The 20,837-nt window shown below is 37.1% G+C and overlaps 1 protein-coding gene across 3 annotated transcripts in view; it reads right to left on the bottom strand.

Moving 5' to 3' along the window:
- The window catches only part of HMGN5 (high mobility group nucleosome binding domain 5), a 69,856-nt gene that overhangs the window by 45,541 nt on the left and 3,478 nt on the right, over positions 1-20,837 (bottom strand). For 2 of the 3 annotated variants that reach the window (XM_062183422.1, XM_062183421.1), the window contains exon 2: positions 149-197. The exons of the other annotated variant lie outside the window; for it this stretch is intronic. The gene's annotated coding sequence lies outside the window, so the exon portion shown is untranslated. The remainder of the gene's footprint in view (positions 1-148; positions 198-20,837) is intronic. 3 annotated transcript variants of the gene reach the window in all.

Raw genomic sequence — 20,837 nt, forward strand, 5'->3', positions numbered from 1 at the left:
TTGGCACATAATAGGTACTGCAAAATACTTATTTCCAGTTTTGTATTCAGAAATGTAAGTATTCTTTTCTATTGTGCATCTTTTCATTACAATAGCATCCATCTGCTTTACAGTATATGTAGTATATGACCATGTTTCAAATACTTACAGACAGACTTGATATTCACAGATGATATTCTTGTCCTAATTCTCAGCATCTATGAGGCATAGGAGAACAATTTAGAATAGTGGGAAAATTGGTATATTAAACTGATGAACCATTATTATAAACTTAAGAATAGAGGCACAGCAAACTAAGCTTCCTCTTGCATGGCTGGCATCCCATATCAGAGCACCAGTTTGAGTCTTGACAGATCCATTCTAATACAGCTCTCTGCTAATATGCCTTGGAAAGAGGTGGGGGATGCTTGAGCCCCTGCCACCCGCCGGGGAGACCTGGATGGAATTCTTGGCTCCTGATTTAATCCTGGCACAACCCTGGATCTTAAGGCCATTTGATGAGTGAACCAGTAGGTGGAAAATCTTCCTTCTCTCTCTCTCTCTCTCTCTCTCTCTCTCTCTCATTTACTCTGTCACTCTCCCCTTAAAATAAATAAGTAAATCTTTTAAAAAAGATTTATTGATTTATTTATTTGAAAGTCTGAGTTACACAGAGAGGAGAGGCAGAGAGACAGAGAGAGAGAGACAGAAAGACAGAGAGACAGAGAGAGAAAGAGGTCTTCCATCCGCTGGTTCACTCCCTGATTGGCTGCAAGAGCCAGAGTTATGCCAATCCAAAGCCAGGAACTTCTTCCAGGTCTCCTGCACGGGTGGAGGGACCCAAGGACTTGGGCCATCTTCTATTGCTTTCCCAAGCCATAGCAGCGAGCTGGATCGGAAGTGGAACAGCCAGGCCTCCAACCAGTGTCCATATAGGATGCTGGCACTGCAGGCAGCAGCTTTACCTGCTGTGTCACAATGTAGGCCCCCCAGCAAACTTTTTGATGTGCCCTTGTATTAAAAAGTACTTTGGTAAGGAAATGGTGATCACGCAAACTCAATGTGTGTTCACTAAAAATATATTATGCTAGTCTCCTGTTACTTAAATTAGTTCAGAACATGGAATATGGATTGGATATTACTGGAAAGAAAATTGTTCTGTGACCAAGTAAATTTGGAAAACATGAGATAAAGAAAACTTAAACGTGTCTTCACATGTCTTTATTACAGGAATTAGCATAGTTTTTAATATACTTTCATAATATATATTTCCAATAGGATAACTTGACATGTAGACTTTCCCCAGTATATTTGAGCACAAAACTACTGTATGTGTATGTGTATGTGTATGTATGTATTACTTATCAATACTAACCCAAACTAATGTCCTATATAGTTTTGGCTAATTATACTTCTGCATCAATTTCCTTTCTTTATAGGGTTACTAGACTTGCAGAAAAGAGAATGAGTAGAGATGTTGTGTTCTAATTTTCATAAGGTATTTGAAAAAAATTCTATTCATAAAAGGTCTTCTATTCATAAAAAGTCTTCTAGATCAGATATCTTTAAATATTTTGAAAACACATATTCTTTCACATCTTGTTAAAGATGTGAAGATGGTATCAAGTATTTTTCATTACAAGTTAATTTTAAATTATTTAAGACTTTTGGGATCTCAGGTGCACAAAAATGGCTTCATTATAATCATTTTCCATAACATATTCTATTCAATCTTATACATGGACTACTTTTAATTCTATATTTAGTAAATCCATTTTTACAATATAATAAGTACCTACAAACCAAACACTCCAAACAAAATCTAGGCCTTGATGATAATTTGACACTTAATCATGTATTCTCCTTCTGCCATTACATTCCTCTGGGTTACCTATCCTGAATCTCTTGTTCCTGTTTCATTTAGCTTTACTGCATTGAAATGTATTCTGAAGAAATATTTTGGGTGCTTTTAATATTACAAAAAGGGATTAACGATCTGTGTAATATTCTATAACTTACCATTTTCTCTAAACATTATATTGCTAAGGTTCATCCATAGTGTTGTATGTCTCAGTAATCTATTATTTAAAAAAATTATATTGAAGTGGATAGCATATATACATGTGTACACACACATATATATCTCTTGAATACAGTGTACTCTTCTTTTTAAGAGGAGTTTTAGTTTTATAGTAAAATTGAGTGAGAGGTCCAGAGATTTCCCATATGCCTCCCTGACCCCATACTTGCATAGCTTCCCCTTTCATTATCATCCTTCAACACAGTTTTACATTTGTTAAAATTGGCACATTTACTTTGACATCGTTATCACTCTAAGTCCATACTTTACATCAGAGTTCATTCTTGATGTTATAGACTTCAATGGGTCTGGATAAACTGATAATGACTTGCATCCACTGTTATAGTTTCACATAGAGTAACTTTGCTACTCTAAACGTTCTCTGTATTCTGCCTTTCAGCACTCCCACTCTCTTGACCCCTGGAAGCCATTATATCCATAGCTTTCCCTTTTCCAGAATGTCATATGATTGGATTGGCATCATACAGTATATAGCATTTTCACATTTGCTTCTTTTGTCTAACAGTGTAGATTTACATTCCTTCCTTTATCTTTCGATGGCTTGAAAGCTCATTTCTTTACAGCACTGACTAATATTCCATTTCTGGATGCATCAGTTTATCCATTCACATACTGAAGAAAATATTGTGTGCTTCCAAGTGTTGGCAGTTATTAATAAAAATACACAAATTCACATGCAGATTTCTGTGGACATAAGTGTTCAATTCATTTGGGTAAATACCAAGCAGAATAACTGCTGGATTATATGGTATGAGTATGGTTAGCTTTGTAGGAAATTGTCAAACTTCTTCCAAAGTGTCTAAGTCATTTTACATTCCCACCAGCAATGAATGACAGTTTTTGCTGCTATACATCCTCACCAGTATTTGGTGCTGTCAATGCTCTGGATTTTCGTATCACTAGTGTTGTTATTTTAAACTTACCTTTTAATTCTATTTTCCACAATATTCAAAAAGTTTATTTTAGAGGTAGAGAGAAACAGAGACAGATACACAAACACACACACACATACACTCAGAAAGAGAGAGAGAGAGAGAGAGAGAGAGAGAGAGAGAGAGAGAGATCCCATCTGCTGGTTCACCCCTAAATGCCAGCAACGGCCAGGGTACAGAGCCAAGAGTTGGGAACTCATTCCTGGTTTCCCATATGGTTGGCAGGAACCCAACCTCTAGAACCATCACTACTGCCTCCTAGAGTGTGCATTAACAGGAATCAGGAGACAGGAGCTAGAACCAGAGAGTAAACTCAGGTACTCTGATACAGAATCCCAGCTAGTTACTAGGGCAAAAACACACTCCAGTGTTCTAGATTTTGTTAATCCTAATAGTTTTATGGTAGTACTGTATTGTTGTTTTAATTTGCATTTCCCTAAACAATTAAGATGTGGGACATCTTTTCATATGCTTATTTACCCTTTAGATATTTTCCTCAGTGAAGTCATTTAAAGTCTTCAGCCTAACTTTTTGGATTTTTTTGTCTTCCTATTGTTGAATTATAAGAGCTCTTTGTATATTTTGGGTAAGTTCTTTGTCAGATATGACTTTTTCAAATATTTTCTCCCTGCCGATGGTTTCTGTTTTATTATCTTGAAAGTGTCTTTTGCAGACTAGAAATTTTAAATTTTAGTAATGTTCAACTTATTGATTCACTTTTTCATGGTTTGTGCTTTTTGTATCGTATCTGAAAAGTCATTATCAAACACTGGGTCATCTAGATTTTCTGCCATGTTATCATCTAGCAGTTTTATATATTTGTATTTTATGGTCAGTTCTTTGACTTTTTTTGACAGTTCTTAAGTCTTGTGTCTAGATTTATCTATCTATCTATTTATTTATTTATTTATGCTGATGTCCAGTTGTTCCAGGGCAGTTTGTTGAAAGATGATCTTTTCCCCATTTTATTGACTTTGCTCCTTTGTTAAAGATCAATTGATTATTGTTTGTATGTGACTATTTCTGGTCTCTCTATCATGTTTCTTCTTATTCTGTTATATTCAAATTGTCTATGTTTATTCTTTTTTTTTCTTTTCTTTTTTTTTTTTTTGACAGGCAGAGTTAGACAGTGAGAGAGAGACAGAGAGAAAGATCTTCCTTCTGTTGGTTCATCCCCTAAATGGTTGCTACAGCTGGTGCGCTGCACTGATCCGAAGCCAGGAGCCAGGCGCTTCCTCCTGGTCTCCCATGTGAGTGCAGGGCCCAAGCACTTGGGCCATCCTCCACTGCCTTCCCGGGACACAGTAGAGAGCTGGACTGGAAGAGGAGCAACTGGGACAGAGCCTGGCGCCCCAACCGGGACTAGAACAGGGGGTACCGGTGCCACAGGCAGAGGATTAGCCAAGTGAGCTGGGGCGCCAGACATCTGTGTTTATTCTTTCACAAATATCATGCTGTCTTTATTAGTGTAGCTTTATAGTAAGTGTTAGTCTTCTAACTTTGTTGTTCCCCTTCAGTATTTTTTTTTGTTTTTTTAGTGGTATATTTTAAAATTTCTCATTTTCCAAAATGTTGGAATTCCATTCAATTTATTTATCTTGCAAAGAGCTGTTTTGCAGGAATTATTTAATGTTTTAATCTTTTTTGTGTTTTCTATGTACATGTATATTATGTACAATGAATGACATTTAAAATTCTTTTTCAATCATTATGTCTTCTAGAATATCTAGCACATTATTGATGTGGTGGGTATTTATGTTTCATTCACACTTAGAGGAAAAAAGATTTCATCACTAAAGTGGTTGTTTTAGGATTTTTAACACACATTTCATCAAATTAAGGAAAACATCCTTTTATTTCTGTTCAAACTGCTATTTTTTTAATAATGAAGGATGTTGAATGTACCAAATTTTTTTTCTCCATCTATTGAGATGATTCTGCAATTTTTTTCCTTCCTTCAGTTAGTGAGTCCAATTACACTGATCGCATTTCAAATGTTGAACCAACCTTCCTAGTTTTGGGGGAGATAGTCTCTCACATGGAGCCTGTCAACTCATGCTCAGCCAGTAATAATGGACCTTGGGAGTAGGACTTTTCTTTATCAAAAGTTAAAGAGCCTACAGTCTGTGCCAGGCTTGTTACCATATAGAAGAATATATTTCCCCTCTTTGAAACTATTCCTTTGTTCTGCTAAATGTTTGCATCAGTGGATCTTGGGCATATCTTCAGTTTTCAGGTATTTCATTCTTGGAGGGTAGTCAGAGTCTGTACTCTGAGGCACAAGAAAGGTATTATTAGCCAATTGCTCTAAACTGGATGGAAAGCGGTACCTGCTAGCCATAACAGAGTTCAGCTCACCCTACTGAGGCTGATGGGTCTCTCTTCTTCTTTTTTTTTTTTTTGACAGGCAGAGTGGATAGTGAGAGAGAGAGACAGAGAGAAAGGTCTTCCTTTTGCCGTTGGTTCACCCTCCAATGGCCACTGCGGCCGGCACATCTCGCTGATCCGAAGCCAGGAACCAGGTGCTTCTCCTGGTCTCCCATGCGGGTGCAGGGCCCAAGGACCTGGGCCATCCTCCACTGCCTTCCCAGGCCATAGCAGAGAGCTGGAAGAGGGGCAACCAGGACAGAACCCGGCGCCCCGACCGGGACTAGAACCCAGTGTGCCGGCGCCGCAAGGCGGAGGATTAGCCTGTTAAGCCACGGCGCCGGCTGGGTCTCTCTTCTACATTAGTTAAGTGTTGTCCCATGCACTACTTGACTGAGTTCTGTTTTTCTTGGTGACTCTTACACCAAGATGCAATGGTCGGAAGTCATGGGAATCATTCCCTGGTTTTGGTATTGGTGCAGTATTATGCTTAGCAGTCATAATACCTAACTCATTAATAAAATACTCTTTTATATAATGATGGATTTGGTTTGACACTATTTTGATTTTATTTTTAAAGAATCAGAATGATCTGGTGATTTCTTTTCTTGTAATGAGTTCATCAAGCACAGGAATGAACACTGAGCTGACCTTGAAATTATTGGAAAATATTATTGACTTTGTATTATCAGGAAAAATATGGATAAAAATTAGTATTAGTTGTTTCTTAAAGAAAACATCTGTGTCTGTAGTATATTCTGTGGGAATACTTTTAATTACATATATACTTTTAAAATTTTCTCATGTGTTTTAATTCTATTTAGATTTTAAACCAGGAAGACATTTCATGGGTTATAATAGACTGCCATTGTTCATTTTCACAGTTCTTTACTCCTTGTTGCATCTGTCAACTTCCCCCTATGTATTTTTTATTTTGCTTGAAAAGCATCCCTTAATACTTCCATTAGTGAGGGACTTTTGGTAAAAAAAAAAAAGTTTATTTTTTCTTTATCTTAAAATATATTTATCTCACATTAGTTTTTAAGGAATATTTTTGTTGGCTTTAGATTGCTATGATGAAAATTGTATTCTTTTTGCACATTGAAATTCTTTTTTTTAATATCAAAATATATTTTATTCTGGACCTCTTTCAGATCTGATTCAAATTACAGTTGTCAAAGCAATACAATGCAAAGGGAAACTACAACAACATCAACAAAAAATGTGCCTAGAAAGGATAATAGGGTCATTGGGAACAAATCATTGTGAGCACATTGAAATTCTTTTGATTGTCTTCTGTCTCTCTTTTTTTTTGATAGCTGTTTTACTATATTCTCTTTGTCTTTCTATTTCAGTCACATCATTTATCTTTCTAAGTAGGATTATTTTTTACTGAGTGCTAGGCATCTAGATGAAAATACTGTACTGATAATGAGGCTCCAGATGATGTTATCTTATTTCAAAGACAAATTACTTTTGCTCTTGTAACAATCCTACATCACCCTAAAGGTCCCTTTGGGGTTGATTTTAGTCTTGTATACTGCTTCTGGAGAACAGCTCTTTGGAGATGTGATGCTCTATGACTTCTGAGTTGACAATATAAAAAGTGATATAATTTCTGCCTTATTTTCTGGGATCTGAGTTTTATTATGAGAATATCAACTATCTGAGATTTCTATACCATAAGAAAGCTGAAGTCACATGGTGAAACCATGTGTAGTCACTCTAGCCAGTCATTACAGCTAAGCTCAATGTTTGAGTCATCTCAACAAGGCACCAGACTCATGAATCAAGAATATTCCAAATGGCTTCAGGCTTCAAGCATCAAGTGACTCCCAGCTGTCAAGAATTTTTAGCTAATGCTTCCAGTAGAAAAGAAATAAGCAATCACTACTAACTCAAGGAATCTGTGAGGTTAAAAATAGTTTTTTTTTAAATGTGTCTAAGCTTTGGGGTTATTCATTTCATAGCCATAGCAAAAGGAATAAGTGTTTTGGAGATGTTACTGCAATAAGAAAATAAAGCTGAATAAATAATATGATATAGGAAATTAAACAGAGGACTGTCATAATAGAATTGCATAAATAGGAAACAATAATGAAGATTAAGAGATTGATATTAACATGAAGGTTTAGAAAAATTGTTGGATATAAAGACATCGTAAGATGGGTAGATCAAGATGGCAGCTAAGTAGTATACTCTGATGATAATTTCTCTATAAAGACCCCAATTTGAACAGTTATTCATAAACCAAGTCATCTTCACAGCAGCAGAAGACAGAAGAGAGACAACAGTATGTAGTTTCAGTACAATAATAATAAAGAAAGACACATTAAAGAAAGCAAGAAGGAAGGAGTTCCCTCATTCGTCCTTCCCAGCTTCAAGTAATGCACTGTAGAGACAGATACTTCACCTATTGCTTGGGACAGGGAGGGGGAATTAAGTCCAGATTTTAGATTTGAAACCCAGTACCAGGTCCACCTTGATGAAAATCAGAGCCAGACAGGGCCCCCACAACCTTTGCTTCCAGCCCAATAACAGCAGCCTGAGTCTTTGGACCCTCCTTAGCTAGGGGGCAATGGAACTGTCTCCATCACTCCTCTCTAACCTCCACAGGACAGCAGAAAATGACCATTCTCCCAGAAGGAGGGCAGGAAAGGAAACTTAGGACCTTGCCTTAGAGTTCATAACTGTGATACCAGGAACCAGATAAAGCCCAAAGGCCTCTATCCTAGGCCAGTGCTCACCCATGGAGTCTCTAGAATTACCCAGAATCAGGCAGCCACATACACCAGGGTGGCTTGGACTCATTTCAGGTATTATCACTAATCTCATATGGGCCTGGCATGTACCTCTGAGAGTGCTTAGGTCTTAGTAACTTTGAGACCCAAGTGTGATCCAGCTCAGTGCCTGCTTGCGAGGCCAAGGGTGCCTTTACCACTTCTCCCATATCTCTGGGCAATGGCAGTGAAGCACAAGACTGTCTTTGCACCCAGTGCCAGACTAGTAAAACCCAATGCTAAGCAGATTATCATAGTCCTTGTCTTCAGGCCAGTTCCTACAGTTGGAGCATTTTAGAGTTGCCTTGGAATCAGGTAGAAACCTGTACTCTAGTGAGATGGACCAGTTTTAGCATGTATCCTCACCAGTCTCACATGGGTGTGGCATGCACCTCTGAGACTGTGCAGGGCCTAGTTACTACCAAACCCAGGTGTGACCTAGTTTAATGCCACCCAGAAAAACCAAGGGACTACCTTTCCCACTCCTTCAACCTTGGGCAGACAGTAAGGAATCACAGTACTGTGTCTTGGAACTCAGTGCTAGGCTGGTAAAGCCCACAGCAGTCCCTAGGCAAGATGAAACATTTGAATTTATCCTGGTATCATCAACTGGAGGCCTGTGGCCCCAGATGATCAGAATTCTATCCCAGTAAGCATCACCTGTGTCTGATGGCAGTGTCTTTGGAATATGACCAACATCAACAGCAGAAAATTCACAGCAGTGCAGGCTTTGGTCCTACCCTCATGCTGTACTGGTCTCAGCAAACTGTGGGCTCTCGGTACGATCTAGTAATGTGATATTATTGGCAATAATATTGGGCATCTTGGCCTACCCTAGAACCAGGAGAGGATTTTTAGGGACAGATGATACCTTTTTAGACACTTCTCTAAGTGTACATTCTAAGCAACAAATTGCAGATTTGGGAGAGGTATGGGCATAGGATATCTTCTAGGATTGAAACAACACAAGAGTGAACTTGTGGCAAAACAAGACTTTGTGCACCCTGCATTGCTGAAACAGCAGGAGTGTTCTCAGGCTTAGAGAAAATAAGCAGAATTTTTAGGACAGACACAAACTAAACCAGATTAAAATGACTGGGGAAATAATCCTTCAATGTAAAGTTGACATTGTAAAGACAATTAGGATCAAAACCTTTCAGGAAAACATGACCTTATCTGAAGAATCAAATAAGGTACCAGAAACCACCTAGCTAGAACCGATATTTATAACTGTTTAGATGAATAACTCACAATAGCTCATTTATGGAAACATAATGAACTTTAGGAGAATGCAGAGAAATGATTTAATACTCTAACAGAATACTGATGGAGATGGAAGTAATTTTAAAAATCAAGCAGAAATCCTTCAACTGAAAATATACTAAGTGAAATAAAAAATGAGATAGAAGACATCAATAGCAGAATAGATCAAACAGAGGAAAAAGTTGTGAGCTCAAATATAGATTATTTGCAAATATACAATTGGAGGAGAAAAGAATCAGAAGAAATATTGCATGAATTTGGGACAGAATTAAAAAAGTAAATATGAGTTATTGGGGTTGAAGAAGGACTTGAGAATGTCAAAGGTATAGAAATTGTATTCAAAGAAATAACAACAGAAAATTTCCCAAACATGAGAAAGATATAACTATTGGTACAAGTTAGAAGTCACCAGCCAGATTCAATGCAACCACGTGTACTCAAAGACAAAATCAAATTCTTCAAAGTTAAAAGAGAGGATTATCAATGTTGCAAGAAAAAAAAGAAACACACATAATGTCCCAGTTCACTTAACTGTAGACTTTGTCAGAAGAAACTGTACAAGACAGGAGGGAGTGGAACAGGACATTTTTACAGCACTGAAGGAACAAGACTGTCAACCAGTATTACTTACCTAGCAAAACTAAGCTTTAGGTAAGAAGGAAAGATAAAGACACCCCCAAACAAAAGCTGAAAGAATTTATGACCAGCATATCTGTCTTAGAGAAGTGCTAAAGGGAGTACTTCAAACTAAAATAGACACTTATGAGTAAAAAGAAAATACAAGAAGGTAGAAAACTCACTGCTAAGAGTAACTATACAGAAAAATTTGGAATGCTCCAATATTATAAACATGGTACATAAATCAGTCATTTCTTTACAGTGAGGAATAAAAACCAAACCAATTAAAAATAATAGTAACTATATTACTATGTAAAGAGATGGGAAATATAGAAAGATATAATGGGACATGAAAAATACACAATGCAGGGAGGAATGGAGTGCAAGTGTAAAGTTCTTTATTACTATTACTATTATTATTATTATTTTTGGCCAGGCAGAGTTAGACAGTGAGAGAGAGACAGAGAGAGAGAGTTATAGACAGTGAGAGAGAGACAGAGAGAAAGGTCTTCCTTCTGTTGGTTCACTCCCCTAATGGCCGCCACAGCCGGTGCTAAGCCGATCTGAAGCCAGGAGCCAGGTGCTTCCTCCTGGTCTCCCATGTGGGTGCAGGGCCCAAGGATTTGGGCCATCCTCCACTGCCCTCCCGGGCCACAGCAGAGAGCTAGACTGGAAGAGGAGCCACCAGGACTAGAACCTGGCTCCCATATGGGGTGCCGGTGCTGCAGGCGGAGGATTATCCAAGTGAGCCACAACGCCAGCCCACTTTATTATTATTTGTCTCTTTCTTTTTTGTTTCTTTTCTTATCTGTATAATCAGTGACAAGTTGCTTTCGTTTACAAAGAGTTCTTTACAGCCAGGAGGTGTTTTTGTAAGCCTCATGTTTACCACAAAGCAAAAATCTATAACACTACTACTGGAGAAACACACTAGTGGGGAAATTCACTTTGTTGTGAGGTGGCCTCTGGCTAGGCTTGTTCTAGGTTCTTGTCTCCACATGAAAAATAATTTAAAGAGATGTAGATAAAGGTGAACAGAGAATCAAGATTCATTTACAGGCAAAGCAAAAGCACACACTCTGGAAAGAGTGTGGGCGAATTCAAGAGAGAAAGAGTAACAATCAGCAAGATTCAGGGCCGTCTTCTTATATCCTCTGGAAGCATAGGGAGTGGTGTTTGGGGCTGGATTTAGTGGAATATTCCAAGAGAGATGAGTTTGGGAAAGGGCTTGAATGCTGCCCATTTCTGTGCCCTTTTTCGGAAATCTTGGAAGTGTCATGGCATCAGGTACATGATAGGAGTGAGAGTGTTGGCCATGGTAATTTTATTACAATGACATTATAATGACCTAAAGTCAGCATGGGGGTGAAGGCTCTAGCCATATTGGAGATGTACCTGAAGTTGCTTCTTCTTCTTCTTCTTCTTTTTTTTTTTTTTGACAGGCAGAGTGGACAGTGAGAGAGACAGACAGAGAGAAAGGTCTTCCTTTGCCGTTCCTTTTCCATTGGTTCACCCCCCAAATGGCCACTGCGGCCAGCGTACCGCGCTGATCCGAAGCCAGGAGCCAGGTGCTTCTCCTGTTCTCCCATGAGGGTGCAGGGCCCAAGCACTTGGGACATCCTCCACTGCCTTCCCGGGGCACAGCAGAGAGTTGGACTGGAAGAGGAGCAACTGGGACAGAATCCAGTGCCCTAACCGGGACTAGAACCCGGGGTGCCGGCGCCGCAGGCAGAGGATTAGCCAAGTGAGCCGCGGCGCCGGCCTGAAGTTGCTTCTGAATTTGCAACATCACTGACATTGTGGTTTTCATTACTTGGAAGGGGGAGATGTGGTGCATGGAAAATGAGGTTTGGGCAGTGCCCAGAAGGAGGTTTTAGACAGTGCATAGAGAGTATGTTTGTATGGTGAATACTAGGCTGTCATGCTGGAAAGCCAGAACTGTGATGCTGGCTCACCAAGGCTCCATGCTGGCTGGCCAGGGCTTCCACATGAGCCAGCTAGATCTCTCATGCAAGTCACCCAGACCTTTCATGTTGCAAACTCTGTAGAGCCATAGCAGACCAGCCAGGGCAGCAAGGCAGAGCCGTGCAACCCAGCTCCTCTTGCTCTTGCTACTTCCCTGCCTATATTAACTTCACAAAGGAAAATTATAAGAGATAAGGCGGGAAGGAGGTAGGAAGGAAGGAAAGAAAAATTTGAAAGCAAATATTAAAATGGTAATAGTAATATGTTATCTATGAATAATTACCTTAAATGTAAGTGGATTAAATTCTCCAATTTAAAGATATAAGGTAACACGGAACACAAAAAGAAGGAACGGGCATACTTATATCATATTAAATAGATTTTATATTAAAACCAGTAAGAAGAGGTGAGGAAAGTCATTATATAATGATAAATGTTTCAATTTGGCAAGATGAATTAACAAGCATATACACACACACACACACACATATTCAATTTTGGAGCACTCATATATAGAAGCAAATATTTATAGACCGAAAGGAAGAGATAGACTCCAATACAATAATGGGAGGAGACATTAAAACTCCACTTACAGTATACAGATCACCTAAATACAAAACCACCAAAGAAACAGCAGAGATAAATTGAACTCTAGGGTCAATTGAACTTAACAGACATCACCAAAACATTCTACCCACCAGCTACAGAATGCACATTCTTCTCAACAGTACTTGGAACTTTTTCCAGGATTAATCATAGGGTAGGTCACAAAACAAGCTTCAACAAATGGTAGAAAATAGAAATCAGGCCGGCGCCGTGGCTTAACAGGCTAATCCTCTGCCTTGTGGCGCCGGCACACCGGGTTCTAGTCCCGGTTGGGGCGCCGGATTCTGTCCCGGTTGCCCCTCTTCCAGGCCAGCTCTCTGCTATGGCCCGGGAAGGCAGTGGAGGATGGCCCAGGTCCTTGGGCCCTGCACCCGCAAGGCAGATCGGGAGAAGCACCTGGCTCCTGGCTTCGGATCAGCGCGATGCGCCGGCCGCAGCGGCCATTGAAGGGTGAACCAACAGCAAAAAGGAAGACCTTTCTCTCTGTCTCTCTCTCTCACTATCCACTCTGCCTGTCAAAAAAAAAAATAGAAATCATATTGAGTATCTTTTCTGACCACAATGTAATAAAATTAGGAATAAATAACAACAAAAACTTTGGGAACCATACTAATGCATGGAAATCAAACAACTTACTCCTGAACAGCCAATGGATCAAGGAAAAAATTAAAAAGTAAGTTAAAAATTTCCTAAAACTAATGAAAAGAGAAACACAGCATATGAAAATCTATGGAATACAATAGAAGTAGTTCTAAGGGGAAGTTCATAGCAATTAATGTGTACATGAGAAAACCAGAAAGACCTCAAATACATAATTTATCACTGCACTTCAAGAACTAGAAAGAAGAAATCAAGTCCAAAATTAGCAAGAGGAAAAAACAGTAAAGCTCAAGGCAGAAATAAATGAAATGGAGACTCTAAAATACAAAAAAAAATTCAATGAGGAGCAAGTTCTTTGAAAATATAAAACAAAATTGACAAATCCTTATGTTGAATAAGAAAAAGGGAGAAGATCCAAGTACACAGGATTAGAAATGAAAAAGCGAACATTTTGTCTGACACAATAGAAATACAAAGGATTGTTTGGAATTATTATGGGCAAAATTGATAACCTGGAAGAAATGGCAAATTCTTTGACACATACGCCCTACCAAAACTGAATCATGAAGAAATATAATACCTAAACAGAGCAATAAGGAGCAGCAAGATTGAACCAGTAATGACAAATCTTCCACTAAAGAAAATCCCAGGAGCAGATGGATTCACTGCTGAATTCTCCCAAACATTTAGTTAAGAATTAATACCAGTCCTTCTTAAATTATTTCAAAAATAGAAGAGAAGGGAATTCTTCTAAGCTAATTCTACAAAGTCAGCATTATTGCAACACCAAAAACAGATAAGGGCATGACAAAAGAGGAAAGCTGAAGGCCAATATCTTTTATGAATATAGATGAAAAAAATCCTCAACAAAAGACTAGCAAAGCAAACCCAAGAGCACATTAAAAAGATTAATCTCCTTGATCAAGTGGGATTCCAAGCAAGGAATGCAAGGATGGTTCAAAACATGTATCAACTAGCATGATACACTGCATCAAAAGAATATAGGACAAAATCATGATTATCAACATATGTGTAGAAAAGTAATTAGATAAAATCCAATGTCCTTTCATGATAAAAACTCTGAACTAGTTAAGCAGAGACGTAAAAATTACTAAAGGCAGTATATAACAAGCCAGCAGCTAACACCATACTGAATGGAGAAAAGTTGAAAGCTTTCTCTCTAAGATATAGAACAAGAAAAGGATATCCAATTTCACCATTTTAAAAGATTTATTTTAATTTATTTGAAAGGCAGAGTTACAGAGAGAAAGAGATACGGACACACACACATACATGCACATACACACACACAGAGAGAGATCTTCCATCCACTGGTTAACTTCCCCCAAAAGTCTGAAATGGCTGGGGCTGAGCCAAGCCAAGGCGTGGAACTCCACAGAGGTTTCCCACTTGGGTGGCAGGGACTCAAAGACACTTTCACTACTTTTATTCATTGCAATCATGGAAGTCCTAGCCAGAGTAATTAGGCAAGAGATTGGACTAGGGACTTTCAAATTGGAAAGAAGGAAATCAAATGATCACTGTTAGAAGATATGATCTTATATATCGAAAACCGAAAGCTATCAAACATTTATTAGAACTAACAAACAAATTCAGCAAAGTTGCAGAATATAAACTCAATGTATAAAAATCAGTAGCATTGTTGTACACCAATAGTGAATCAGCTGAAAAATAAATAAAAAAACAGTTTATAATAGCGACAAAAAACACAATACCTAGGAATAAATTTTATCAAGGAGGTACAAATATTTACAATAAAAATGATGAAAAATTAATGAAAGTAATTGAAGAAGATATAAAAAGATATGCTGTTCATGGTTTCAAAGAATAACTCTCATTAAAATGTTGATACTACCCAAAAACAGTTGACAGACTCAGTGTAATCCATATCAAAATTCTGTGACATTTTTCACAGACCTAGGAAAAAAAATCACTAAATTTGTATAGTTCCACAAAATACCCCAAATAGCCAAAGCAACCATGAGCAAAAAGAAGTAATACACTATACTGCCTGACTTTAAAATATATTACAAATCTACAGTAATTTAAAAAGCATGATACTGGAATAAAAATACATTTTGACCAATAGAACAGAATAGGGCCTGGAATTAAATATCCACACATCTACAGTCAAATGATCTTTGAAAAGGTTGCTAAGAACATTGGTTGGAAGAAACATAGTCTTTTCAATAAATAGTGCTAGGAAAGTTGGATATTCACATACAGAAGAAGGAAACTAGGCTCTTCTCTCTCACCATGTACAAGAATCAACTAAATGTGGACTAAATGTATAAATGTGAAATGTCAAGTTTTGAAACCACTAGAAGAAAACATAGAGGAAATGTTTGAGAACATTGGAATGAACAAGGATTCATTGATCGGACCGCAAATGTACAGAAAACAAAAGCAAAAAGAGACAAATGGGATTTCATCAAGCTACAAGCTTCCACACAGCAAAGTAAGTCATAAACAGAGTGAAGAGGTAGCCTACAGAATGGAAGAAAATAACTGTAAGTTACACATCTATTCAGGGGTTATTAACCAGCATATATAAGGAACTCAAACAACTCAATAGCAAAAACAACAACAACAACAACAACAAAAAACCCAAAAAACAAAAAACAAAACAAAACAAAACAAAAACCCACAAAAACCAAAACAAATAATCCAAGTAAAAAATGGGCAGTATATCTAAGCAGATACTTTTCAAAGAAATATCTACCAATGGACATTAGGCACGTGAAAAAATGTTTAACATCAGTAATCATCATGAAAATGAAAATAAAACTGCAATGAGGTATCACCTCAATCTAACCAGGTTGGCTATTATCCAAAAGCCAAAAGATAACAAGTGTTGTGAGGGATGTGAAGCAAATGGAACACTTGCACACTGTTGGTGGGAGTGTAAATTTGCACAGATATTGTGGAAAACAGTATGGGGGTTCCTCAAAAGACAAAAAAAATTGGAAAAATTACTATATGATCCAGAAATTCCATTGCTGTGTATGTATCCAAGGAAAATTAAATTAGTCTGTCAAAGAGACATCTGAACTCCTGTTTATCTAAGTACTATTCATGATAGCCAAGAAATAAAACATCATAATTGTCCACCCACTGAAGAATGAGTAAAGAAAGTGCAGTACAGATACACAGCAGAATACTATTCATCCACAAAAAAGATGAACTCTTATTATTCATAACATCATAAATGGAACTGGGGGTTATTTTTTAAGTGAAATAATCCAATCACAGAAAGATAAGTACTCCATGATTTCACTCATATATATGGAATCTAAAAAGTTTGTTCCACTAAAGTTAAGAGTATAATATTGGTTACCAGAGGATGAAGAGATTATAAACAAGGAACGTAAACTGTGTGTTTCTCTAAAATACCTAGCTGAAACAATTTTGAATGTTTACACCATAGGGAAGTGTTAAATGTTTGATGAGATAGATGTGCTTACCTTGATTGGACATTGCTCAGCACATGCATGTACTGAAATATCAAATGGGACCCCAAAGATATGTACAATTTTTTTCTTCAGTTAAAATTCTGAGTCATTAAAAAATCCAACTCACTATACAAAAATCAATTGTATTTCTATGTTGCAGTTAAAACATTCTTTTTAAAAAAGAAATATGTATGGGATATGAAGAGTCAGGATAGTTGATGAAATCCAATATAAGAAAACTTGCTATACCAGGTTTCAATGTGTTTAAATTTATAGTAATTAAAGTGATGCAGTAATAGCATTAAAAGTAGACAGACTAATGGAACAGAATTGAGACTCTAGAAACAGACCAATGTATGTCTTTCAAATCACTTGGTCTTTCAAAGAAGTGGTATTGCAAGGCAGTGAGAAATGAATTTTTTTATTACTACTGCTGGAATAATCAGATATATTTTTGGAAAAAAATAAACTTGACTTGTATCTCAAACCTTGCACATACAAATCAATCCCATGTGCATTGTAGTTCTAAAAGTTAAAATCACCACAATAAGACATTTTTATATGAATGTAAGAGAACACCTTCATGGTCTCAGTCTGGAAAGATTCCTTGCAAAATTCACAAAAACTACTAGCCAGAAAGGAAAGAAGATTAATATAGCTAAGTAATTTAAAATTAAGAACCGCTGTTAATAAAATGACAATGTTAACATAGTAAAAAGGCTAGCCTCATGCTGGAAGAAGTTACATTCAAGAAAATAAGAGATAAGAAGCTGCTATTATGAACAGAGGTCAAGAAAGTCAACCAAATAGAAAAATAGGCAAGATTTCTTAATGGATAGTCCACAAGAGAAAATACTCAAATGGAAATAAATATATGAAAATATTCCTAACTTCTTAGAAATCATGGAAATGCAAATTAAAACCACAAGGACATACCACTCCACACCAAGTAGGTAGACTACAAGAGATGCACAGCACTGAAACTGAGGATCCCAGACTACGCTACACTAGGTTAGTCATATCTTATTTGGGTTATGACATTGGATTCTGGGGACCACTCTTTGGAGTGATCTCTAGAGATGACAGCATATGAAGCATGGTTAGAGAAACTAGAAATAGTAACTCTCCTTAAACAAGGATTGAGATGAGTTTATAACTGGAAGTTATTAGTATCCATGAAACCTGAGAGGCAACAGAACTCAGTTTAACTTCAGGGGGGAAAGAAACTAACATTTTGAGCTAGCCAAGAATGGAATGGGGATGCTTCAGCAACTTATGTTCACTGTAATCAGACCTGTTCACAAATAATTCCTGGGTGACTGCTTGATGATGTTATTTTTGGTATGTGTGGGGAGGTTAGAATGTTAGGTTAAATGACTTCTTGGGTCCTTTAATTGGGTTTCTAATTTCCCTAAATCATGGTGTGTATCTCTCTCTATGTGTGTGTGTGTGTGTGTGCATATGCCAAGCAAGAGATTTCAAAGGTCTCTCTTTGGAAAAACTAATACTTCATAAATTGCCTTCCACTCTAGCCCCATTAGTCTCTTCCTAATGATAACCCAGTTGAGTGACTTCTCTTCTGAAATCAGTGATACCTAATGAAAGAAGAATGGGTCACAGCTATCTCACTTTTGTGAATATATCCAAAGGAAATGAAATTAGCAAATGAGAGATACCTGCACTCCTATGTTTACTGCAGTTTAATTCACAACAGCCAAGATACAGAATTAACTTAGATGTCCATCAACTGATGACTTGATAAAAGATGATTTATATACAAGATGGAATATTACTTATCCATTAAAAAAGAATGAAATTCTGACATTTGGAATAAAATGAATAGAACTGGAGGTTATTATATTAAATGAAATAATGCAGAAACAAAGATCCAAATTCCATATTTTCTCTCATATGTGGAAATTAATACATATATTGTATTAAAATCTGTGGATGTAATTATTTAATATATAGATAGCTATAAATGTTTGCAGTGAATTATACCTTCCACATAATAACTTACTTTATGATCCTTGTCATGGACCGCATGTTTTTAGTATCCCTCCTTTCAAGAAAAACTGTATATATGTGTATGTTTCTAAACTTTACATATGAAGTGATTATGACAAGATATTAAAAACTGTTATACCTAAATAAACAAATATTTTTAAGTGTGGGTCAATAGCCTTTACTCCAATTGTCAAAAGGCTTTGCAGGGATCATTACTCTTCATTGGAGTCCTATTGTTTCCCAAGACCTTATTGCTCAGGGACAATGGATGAAATGACATGGTATCCTTCTGCTGGAATTCTGTGCAGAGGTGAAAAAAATTTTATCTCAAATCTCCTATGCAAGCACTGCACATTTATTTTTCACAGGTGAATGGCGCCCTCTAGTGTTCCTAATGATGGATGTAGTGTTTTGGATGCAATTAGAATCCAAACCCAATGCTTTCAATATACATTCTGGCACCAAGTTGCCTCCAAGCACAACACTGTTATTTAATCTACCCTAGCTCCACTGTAGGTAATACTCTTCTGTTTACACTTGAAAAGAACAACAGGAAGTCCTCAAAAATGCAGTGCTTTTCGTTGTGTTTTAGATAACTATGTGTTAATGCATTATGTGTTAATACAGGATAAAATGTTATATATATATATATATACATGTATATATATATATATATATATATATATATATATATATATGTGGTCAGAGGAAAATATCCATCTGTCAGAGCAAGCAGAAATGTAGGAACCAGGCTATCACTGAGTGATACCATTGGGGAATCATTCAACAATCAACTCTCTTTGAAGACTATCAAGAACCCAGTCACCCTTATTTTAAGAACACCAATTCACAGTGTGTCAAACATAAAAATGCAAATTTATCTAAAATCCCACAGAAATACAAATATTAGACATATTAAACATAAACTATGATTTTTATAATACTGTTCTTATATTTAAAATTATTCAACCACAAGAAATTCATAAAAGTATGCTTCACAGTGAATTCTCTGTAGCCCTGACTTATCCTTGGGAATTTTGTTGATGTGGGAAAAAGATCTGTAAACTCTAAGTTTTCACATGAAATAAAATTTTCATAAATACAAAAGTTAATATTTAATTAAATTGACAGGACTATTTTGCAGATATTTCACTAAACATTTTTTAAACTAATTTTGTAGTATTTTTGTATCCTGGGGCAAATAATATTTTTATTTTTCAAAAGTTTAAAAATAGGGAAATTTTCTGTTTCTGGCACTATAGTGACTAGACGATTTGCAACAACTCTCTTATTAAAGGCAATTTAAGATGTTAGAAGATACTTTTCAAAATCTTCTTTAAAATGCCAAACACCTAAACAACAAAATGAGGAATTATCAAAATAAGAAGAGGGGCTGGATTACATCTCTGAAGGGCTCAGTGATGAATTAGAGCCTCTTCTGCCCAGTAGATGTCTGTCAAGCAAGAAAGCACAACTTGTTTTGGCCTGGCAAATGAAGATAAACTACCTCCCACCTGAAGTCTCCTAAGTTTGAGTAGGGGGTGAGAACATAGGCAATCTCTCTCCACTTGAGAAGGGGAAGTGCTGTCCTCAAGAAACAAGCATCAGTTAAGGCAATGAGGTGGAAAGAACATTCAGAGCAAAGGTTGAAGACAAAAGAGAATTTTTTAATCTTAAAGTGGAACCTCCAGGGAGTACCGTGAAAAGTTTTGGAAGAAGAGGAAGGAAGAGATTGCAACTTGAGGTAGAATTTCTGAACGAGAGATTTCTTCTAGTTATTATGTTATGCCACCTGTATGACTCATATTGACCAGATTATTGGGCTCTTGTATGGAGCACTTCCAAATGTGAGCTCCTCGTTTCTGTGGTCTCCTTATCTATGTGTTCCCCTATGCCTGTGCTGTATACCCCAATTCTACCATGTCACTGAAACTGTAATATATCCTCTAGCTTGATTGGAGTCAACCCAATTCTTATGACTGTGATGGCATCAGTTAATTTTTGAATGAAATTGATGTATGCAGACAGATAGGATAAGATCCATTGGGTTTGTGAGCTGGAAGACCACACTCCCAGTGTGATCTCATGCCCCTACCTGATCCCACCTGTATGCCCACCTGCCAATCAGACTATGTAATCACTCCTT

The sequence above is a fragment of the Lepus europaeus genome, chromosome X, assembly GCF_033115175.1.
Source record: "Lepus europaeus isolate LE1 chromosome X, mLepTim1.pri, whole genome shotgun sequence".
NCBI classification, from domain to species: Eukaryota; Metazoa; Chordata; class Mammalia; order Lagomorpha; family Leporidae; genus Lepus; species Lepus europaeus.